The sequence below is a fragment of the Palaemon carinicauda genome, chromosome 16 (genome assembly GCF_036898095.1).
Source record: "Palaemon carinicauda isolate YSFRI2023 chromosome 16, ASM3689809v2, whole genome shotgun sequence".
NCBI lineage: Eukaryota > Metazoa > Arthropoda > Malacostraca > Decapoda > Palaemonidae > Palaemon > Palaemon carinicauda.
In genome coordinates, this window is record NC_090740.1 from 14,200,004 (window position 1) to 14,209,048 (window position 9,045).

The 9,045-nt window shown below is 35.9% G+C and overlaps 1 long non-coding RNA gene across 3 annotated transcripts; it reads left to right on the plus strand.

Moving 5' to 3' along the window:
• Window positions 1-1,869: 1,869 nt before the first annotated feature.
• LOC137654926 (uncharacterized) lies at window positions 1,870-8,210 on the plus strand. Of its 3 annotated transcripts, none has more exons than XR_011046757.1 (4): window positions 1,870-2,032; window positions 3,187-3,271; window positions 3,824-3,970; window positions 7,859-8,210. It is a non-coding gene; the product is annotated as an uncharacterized lncRNA (long non-coding RNA). The 3 variants fall into 3 exon arrangements; XR_011046758.1 differs by lacking the exon at window positions 7,859-8,210 and adding an exon at window positions 7,478-7,498; XR_011046756.1 differs by lacking the exon at window positions 7,859-8,210 and having other exon boundaries at window positions 3,824-4,021.
• The last annotated feature ends 835 nt before the right edge of the window (window positions 8,211-9,045 follow it).

Here is a 9,045-nt window from a genome sequence, read left to right on the forward strand (position 1 = left end):
AGCCTCTGGTTAAGGCAGTTGCGAAGGCCTGGGGCCTCTGGTTAAGGCAGTTGCGAAGGCCTGGAGCCTCTGGTTAAGGCAGTTGCGAAGGCCTGGGGCCTCTGGTTAAGGCAGTTGCGAAGGCCTGGAGCCTCTGGTTAAGGCAGTTGCAAAGGCCTGGAGCCTTTGGTTAAGACAGTTGTGAAGGCCTGGAGCCTTTGGTTAAGACAGTTGCGAAGTGAAGGCCTAGAGCCTTTGGTTAAGACAGTTGTGAAGGCCTAAAGCCTTTGGTTAAGACAGTTGTGAAGGCCTAAAACCTTTGGTTAAGACAGTTGCTTAAGACAGTTGTGAAGGCCTAAAGCCTTTAGTTAAGACAGTTGTGAAGGCCTGGAGCCTTTGGTTAAGACAGTTGCGAAGGCCTGGAGCCTTTGGTTAAGACAGTTGCGAAGGCCTGGAGCCTTTGGTTAAGACAGTTGCGAAGGCCTGGAGCCTTTGGTTAAGACAGTTGCGAAGGCCTGGAGCCTTTGGTTAAGACAGTTGCGAAGGCCTGGAGCCTTTGGTTAAGACAGTTGCGAAGGCCTGGAGCCTTTGGTTAAGACAGTTGCGAAGGCCTGGAGCCTTTGGTTAAGACAGTTGCGAAGGCCTGGAGCCTTTGGTTAAGACAGTTGCGAAGGCCTGGAGCCTTTGGTTAAGACAGTTGCGAAGGCCTGGAGCCTTTGGTTAAGACAGTTGTGAAGGCCTAGAGCCTTTGGTTAAGACAGTTGTGAAGGCCTAAAGCCTTTCGTTAAGACAGTTGTGAAGGCCTAAAGCCTTTAGTTAAGACAGTTGCTTAAGACAGTTGTGAAGGCCTAGAGCCTTGGTTAAGACAGTTGTGAAGGCCTAGAGCCTTGGTTAAGACAGTTGTGAAGGCCTAGAGCCTTGGTTAAGACAGTTGTGAAGGCCTAGAGCCTTGGTTAAGACAGTTGTGAAGACCTAGAGCCTTGGTTAAGACAGTTGTGAAGGCCTAGAGCTTTGGTTAAGACAGTTGTGAAGGCCTAGAGCTTTGGTTAAGACAGTTGTGAAGGCCTAGAGCCTTTGGTGAAGACAGTTGTGAAGGCCTAGGGCCTTTGGTGAAGACAGTTGTGAAGGCCTAGGGCCTTTGGTGAAGACAGTTGTGAAGGCCTAGGGCCTTTGGTGAAGACAGTTGTGAAGGCCTAGGGCCTTTGGTGAAGACAGTTGTGAAGGCCTAGGGCCTTTGGTGAAGACAGTTGTGAAGGCCTAGGGCCTTTGGTGAAGACAGTTGTGAAGGCCTAGGGCCTTTGGTGAAGACAGTTGTGAAGGCCTAGGGCCTTTGGTGAAGACAGTTGTGAAGGCCTAGGGCCTTTGGTGAAGACAGTTGTGAAGGCTTAGGGCCTTTGGTTATACTTGTGAAGATTATTGTAAGCCGTCTTATTACTTTTGCTTGTTTCCATTTGAAAGGCTTTTGATTTATTACATTAAATTTCCTGCATCACACAGGTTTTGGATCAGCGCCAACGAGTTTAGTGCAAGGCTTTGCTTGGGTTAGGATTAGAGTAGTATGGTAGATATCACGCTATAGTAGCATCGTTTTCTTCCTTGAGGGTACACTCGGGCACACTATTCTATCGTTTTTCTTTAACTCTTGTTAGTTTTTATAGTTTACATAGGAAATATTTTAACTGTTCTTGAAATATTTTCTTTAGTTGCTTTTTTTCCTCACTGGGCTATTTTCCCTTTTGGAGCCCCTGTGCTTATAGCATAATTCTTTTCCAACTAGGGTTGTAGCTCAGCAAATAATGATATTCTCGCTGGTAATGAATGTCTTCAAATGAAGTCTTTTAGTGACAGAAATATTTGCACACATTAATGCATTTTCTTTTCCAGATTGTTAATGACCATACTGGCTGAGGGCCTGACGCTGTGAACGGGCAACTACATTCATACGAACCAGGGTAATTTTTAAAAAGATAGATTTCATTCGGCTGAAGTGGAGTAAATGAATCGATAATATTTATTTGGAAAATTGACCACAAATTCAAAACCTTCACTACGGGTAGGTGGATAAACTTTACTTGACCTTTGTTTAGCTTTATGGCTATTATGCAAATAATTTGAAAAAAAAAATGCCAATTTAAAATCAACTTTAAAGCATGAAAATTGTTTAAAATTGGGAATTATAATATGGCCAATTTAATTGGAAGTTATTCCTGGCGAAAAAAAAAAAAATCTAGTTTTATAATCTTTGAATTACTTGGTCGCATCTTTTAATCAGTCGCAACTTTTCATATCTTAAGTACATAAATTGGGAATATAATAATTAGCAAGAATTGTAATAAATTAAATGTTCATTAGGTACCCGGCTCAAGCAGGAAATTATTTACTTGTAAAAGCTTCTATATTTGAACATATTGTTTGATATTAGTTACCAGTGCGCAATTCTGACTTGTTTTGATGGGCAGATATTTTGGTGATAATGTAAATGCAACTGAATTCTGCTACTGTCTGCTATAACAGAACGAAATCTTAAAATTGAAGGTAGATAGAAAACAAGACACTTGTAAAACCTTTACTACAAGTTTGTTTGAAGTGAAAGATCAGACTTAAGGCTCCACTGTCACCATCAAACTTGAATAAGGAGGATATTTCTGATGCAGTGGACTAAAAACTGCTGCCTTTGTGGTGGTGGTTGTATATTATAGATTTTAGGGTTTTAAATTAATTTTGAGCTGTTAAACATATTTGCCTGTCACTCAAGAAAAGATTAATCATATAACGAATGCCCTTCCCGCAAAAGGAAGATAAAATTTGTGAAAGTGCTTGCACGATGTGCCTAAGATTGTGATTGGATGTTACTTGTAAAATTGCCAATTTGTAACTTGTAAGATTGTACAACTTGTAAGATTGTACAACTTGTAAGATTTTGAATGTGTATAACGTGTGATTGTGAATGTGTATAACATTTAAGATGTGAAAGTGTACAACATGTAAGATGTTAGTGTACAACATGTAAGATGTGAATATGTTAAACTTTTAAGATTGCTAATGAGTAACTTTTAAGAATGTTAATGGGTATAACGTGTAAGACTGTGAATGTGTATAACGTGCATGATTGTGAATGTGTACAACATGTAAGATGTGAATGTGTAAAACTTGCAAGATTGTGAATGTGTAAAACATGTAAGGTATTGAATCTTTTTCTTTTTTCAGATTATTCAGATGTTCGGCTTCATACAAAAGAAATACTGGTTTATCAATGGGTAGAAGGATAATTATATTATATCAATTTTGAAAGGTAAGAGGAATTTCTAATGCATTTTCGATTACTCCATAATTCTTTTTATTAAACTTTTAATCTGATCCAAAGTGAAATATGAGACTTTTAGTTTAATATTGCTTGATACTTGCCAAGTAAAGAGTAGGCCTACTTCTGCCAAAGCACAATATTGCTTGATACCTGCTAAGTAAAGAGTAGGCCTATTCTGGCAAAGATAGAACAATATTGCTTGATACTTGCAAAGTAAAGAGTAGGCCTCCTACTGCCAAAGATAGAACAATATTGCTTGATACTTGCAAAGTAAGGAGTAGGTCTACTTCTGCCAAAGATAAACTATACTCTTATTTTTTTAATGACTCATTTGCACCGACTCGCAGCGGTGCCCTTTTAGCTGGGAAATGTTTTCTGCTATCTGATTGGTCAAAATGATCTTGTCCAACCAATCAGCCATCAGGTATCTTTTCCAAGCTAAAAGGGCACTACTGCGAGTCTGTGCAAATCTGCCTCACTAAAAAGAATTGACTATTCTAAAGATTTAATATGTACACTATATGCTTTGATTTCTTCCAGGTGTATTAAAAACTCGTGTTTGAAACTAGAAAATAAGGGAATTACATAGAAGCTGAACGTTAAAATGCCAACAGTAAAGCAACAGATTAAGAGAGAAGTCAAGAACGAAATGACCTGGAAAGAAATGATGGAAAATACTACAAAACTGTAAATTTCATTAATAAAGGTTTATTGTAGCAAAAATACTTTTAGTTCACATTAGAAGTTACTATATATGTTTGATATTAGAATATATGAAATAGCGGTTTACATATTATTAATGCTATTTGGTTTTTAATGTAATTTTCCAATCTTATTTTTCAGTTTTTTTCTGATCTCATCTTTTTATCACAAGTTCTTTATTTTTTTTTTTTTAATTATCAAGTAATGAGTTTTTTTAGTCTCTTATCTGCTGTACTAATCATTTCTTCTGTCCATTGTGTTGTCCTGGTCGTCTTATCTTTTTCCGTACTGAGATTTCTTCTGGTCATATTTTTTCTTCGCATACTCTTGGTTTCTTTGAGGCAGTGGTTACTTTGTGAATATTGATTTTGGTTGGTTTCTTTCAACTGCGAGTTAGGTTGAGGGATTTTGGTTAATGCTACACAACTGTATTGATTTGTAATTCTCCTAAGTGTAATGTTCCAGCAATTTCGGTGACCTTTTGCGGTTGAATTTCTGTAGACACTTATTTAGAAAGCTTTCCTTTCAACACTTAAATTTCAGAGATTCGTATAGATTTTTCCTTCCACATTTCTTGACAGGTTTCATCTTAATGTATTGATTTAGGTATCTAGTTTGTATTCCCAGTATTTTTCATATTTCTAGAATTTGTCTTTGGTAGTCTTGATAACCAAATTTTCTCGTACATAAATTTATTTGGATATTATGAAAAATGTTCGATAGGTACTAATCATAATTAGATAGTTTGAATTTATAGGCATTTTGACTAAATTGATTTTCAGGTAATTTGTCCTATCAATAGGCAAAGAAAAACCTTATTTCATTTTAATCTCTGCAAATGACTTGGTTTTTGTTGTTCTTGATTTCCCCTTTGTTCTATATTTGTTCATCTCTACGTGAATCGATTTGAATTTACAGATTTTGTAAGATACTTTTTAAACTTTCAGCTTAGTTTTTTTTACTCAGTTTTTAAGATACTGGTTTTCTATATATGAAAGTGTTAACAAAATATGAACTGCCCTTAAGGCTGAATTTGGTCTTAACACATGAGGTTATTATTTACTTCATCAAGAGACTGATTTTGGTCTTAGCACATGAGGTTATTTACTTAAGACTGATTTTTGTCTTTAACACGGTTATTTACCATCTTAGGAGGCTGATTTTAGTCTTAACACATGAGGTTATTTACCATCTCAAGAGGCTGATTTTGGTCTTAACACATGGTTATTTACCATCTCAAGAGGCTGATTTTGGTCTTAACACGAGGTTATTTACCATCTCAAGAGGCTGATTTTAGTCTTAACACGAGGTTATTTACTTAATCAAGAGACTGATTTTGGTCTTAACACATGAGGTTATGTACTTTCTCAAGAGGCTGATTTTGGTCTTAACACGAGGTTATTTACCATCTCAAGAGGCTGATTTTGGTCCTAACACATGAGGTTATTTACTTTCTTGAGAGACGGATTTTGGTCTTAACACGGTTATTTACTATCTCAAGAGGCTGATTTTAGTCTTAACACATGAGGTTATTTACCATCTAAAGAGGCTGATTTTGGTCTTAACACATGGTAATTTACTTAATCAAGAGACTGATTTTGGTCTTAACACATGAGGTTATTTACTTTCTCAAGAGGCTGATTTTGGTCTTAACACATGAGGTTATTTACTTTCTCAAGAGGCTGATTTTGGTCTTAACATGGTTATTTACCATCTCAAGAGGCTGATTTTAGTCTTAACACATGAGGTTATTTATCTAAAGAGGCTGATTTTGGTCTTAACACATGAGGTCATTTACTTAATCAAGAGACTGATTTTGGTCTTAACACATGAGGTTATTTACTTAATCAAGAGGCTGATTTTGGTCTTTAACACATGAGGTTATTTACCATCTCAAGAGGCTGATTTTGGTCTTTAACACGAGGTTATTTACCATCTCAAGAGTCTGATTTTGGTCTACACAAGGTTATTTACTATTTGAGGCTGATTTTGGTCTTGACACATGAGGTTATTTACCATTTCAAGAGGCTGATTTTGGTCTTAACATATGAGGTTATTTACCATCTCAAGAGGTTGATTTTGTTCTTGAGGTTTACTTTCTCAAGAGGCTGATTTCGGTCTTTACCGTACACGAGGTTATTTACTCAAGAGGCTGATTTTGGTCTTAACACATGAGGTTTACTCTCGCAAGAGGCTGATTTCGGTCTAACGCACACGAGGTTATTTACTTTCTCAAGACCTTTCGTGATATATTTAGATTCCTTGTGAATTTTGGTTAAGTTCGACTTTGATTGCTTGAGGTAAATTTAGATTGAAATTTTATTTAATAACTAATAAAACACGTAAAATGTGTATAAAGTTTCACAATTTGGCGAGATGTTTAATTTAAACGTTGCAGTTTGATTTTAGAAGTGATTTTCGAAGGTTAACTCTTTGGGAACTACCCCTTAGGGAGCTGTTCTTTTTGAGAATTCTAATGTTTTCACTCTGCCTCATTGTTGTCTATGGAGGCGAAAATTGCGGGTCCATACTAAAGTAGCTGGTGTTTACTAGGTGCTTTAGAAATGGATTGTGTGTGTAAGGGGGTATAATAGAAAGACACTTAATAAAGCTTATATTAAAATATTTAGGCAGGGTGGTAATAGAAATGTAATATGCTGTTAGTGTTACATACCTACATACAAGATCTTTGCATGTATGAAGAATACTTTAATTTAGGTTTCATTGCAGTTTGGGCTTCATTGCAATTTAAACTTTTCAAATGTTATATTTAAGGGTTACCGGAGATTTTGCTTAATATTTGTACACCAATGCCAAATTTCTTTGCCAGGTACAAAGGCAAAAGGCAACCTTAATGACAGGAGCTTATACGGAAACAAAATACACTGTATTTGGTACCATTGAAGTCTTCAGATTTTCACCAATAAGAGACTTATGGTCTTGTGGAATGACATTGATTGAAGAGTAATTTGCTGATAATTCACCGGTGCAATTGGCGGATGGGTATAAGTGAGTAAAATCTTTAACTTTATCTTCGTTACCTGTAGAAACAATGGCAGAAAAGATGAAAGCTTTTTATACTAATTACAAAATTGAATTTTATATAGCACATGCATACAAATGTGAAACAAATCTAGTTTTTTAGGGTGTATGGAGTTGTGTAAATTCTAATTAAAACTTTAATTACCGTAAGTTATTGACTTGATTAAGAAAGTTTGCAATAGGAAAATTTACAAACTATCACGTGCGTGAATAGATATTACAAAGCTTCAAGTTAAATCTTAATATAAAAATCTCCATTTTACTTTAAGGAAAACATGCTTGATGAATGCAGTAGAATTGTATGTCCAGGATGGTTAGTTTGTTGGAGATATTTTACTAAGATCAGTAAGGTTTGAACCCACTCAAGTATTTGGCTAATTTTGGGGGTATTAAGGTTAGAGGCAAGCCATTAAAGCATCTGAAAACTAAGTAATTACTACATTATTTCAGATTGAATATCGTGCAAGTTAAATTACGCTTTGAATGGATAAACTCAGTCAAGATACTGTTAGAAAAACAGTGAAGGTACTATTGAAAGGTAAAATTTACTTTTAGTTCTTGTATTTATTATAAGGCTTTTCACATCTACTGAAAGCTGGTAGTTCCAATTAATTTGGCAGAGCAACTTCGGTAATTTCTATTTCTTTCCAGTTTTAGGAAATTGCAAAGTTGTTTAATTATGTATATAATAATCGTTACAAAATTTTTAAATAGAAATTTACTGGGCTTGATGAATTTTGTAGCTTTATTTCTTTCAAATCAAAGAGGCTGTAATAATGAAATTTTTACTATAATGACCATTGTAACAAGATATTTTAATCTTTCTTTCAGGTACGGTTGAAAAGTAAGACTGGGGAACTTCTCAATCTTATTGCCAAGATGAAGGGCTACAACCCCAAGTAATTTTGTTTGTATGGTGCTTTTACGTTGCATGGAACCAGTGGGTTATTCAGTAACGGGACCAACGGCTTTATGTGACTTCCGAACCACGTCGAGAGAGTGAAGTTAATCACCAGAAATACACATCTCCCACTCCCCAATAGAATGGCCAAGAATCGAAGGTGACCACTGAGGTGGGACGCAAACACCATATCGACCACGCCACTGACGTGCTACAAGAGTTTGTAACCGTACTGAGTAGTCTCAAGAAGAAGACGACGGTGAGCAACGTTAAAGTGATAAGAAACAATCAAATGAACTACCAACGTTAAAGTGATAAGAACAACAATCAAATGAACCACAACTATGTAATTGATAAGAGAAATAAAAAACAATAATCAAACTAGTAATTTGTTTTGTCCATACTCTTTACCGTTAAGGTAAAGTACAATTTTATACATAGTACAAATTTTAAACAAAACTGTCCGTAAAAAAACAAATTTTAAACAAAACTGTCCGTAATTTTTTTTAAACAAAACTGTCCGTAATTTTGTTTATTGGCCTATAGTAATTAGGTCATATCTATAGTGCTTATTACAGTAATAACTCTTCTCCCTATAGCTCTCCTATAGGCCTCCTTCTCCCTTTAGCTTGCGACTCTTAGATTGTTCTAGGTAATAAAAGCAGCAGCTTTAAACGTTTCTTCCTCCCTGATGCGTGTGGTTTGGTTGGTCACCTTCTCCCTTTTTGAGTGTGGATAAACCACAACTAGTAATGTCGTCCATTCTCTCTCACCAGCTTTCTCCAAATTACGATACAAAAGAACGGATGATGCTTGGAACCTACGTGCAGTTTCGAACACGTAGGGTCCTTGCATCCTCCGTTCTTTCTTGCTTCGTAATTTGGAGAAATCTGCCGAGAGAATCATGAACCATTTATAATGACTAGTTGCGATTTATCCACACCCATAAGTGACACTGCATCACAGCCTGAAAAAAAAATAAGACTTAGTATCACATAAGTAAACTTTAAGACATGCACAAACTCAAAAACATGTAGAGCTTACTCATTTGACATATTAAAAGATGCAATTTGACATTTTAGTAAAATTTAAAACTTGAAAAGCACAAAAATAACGA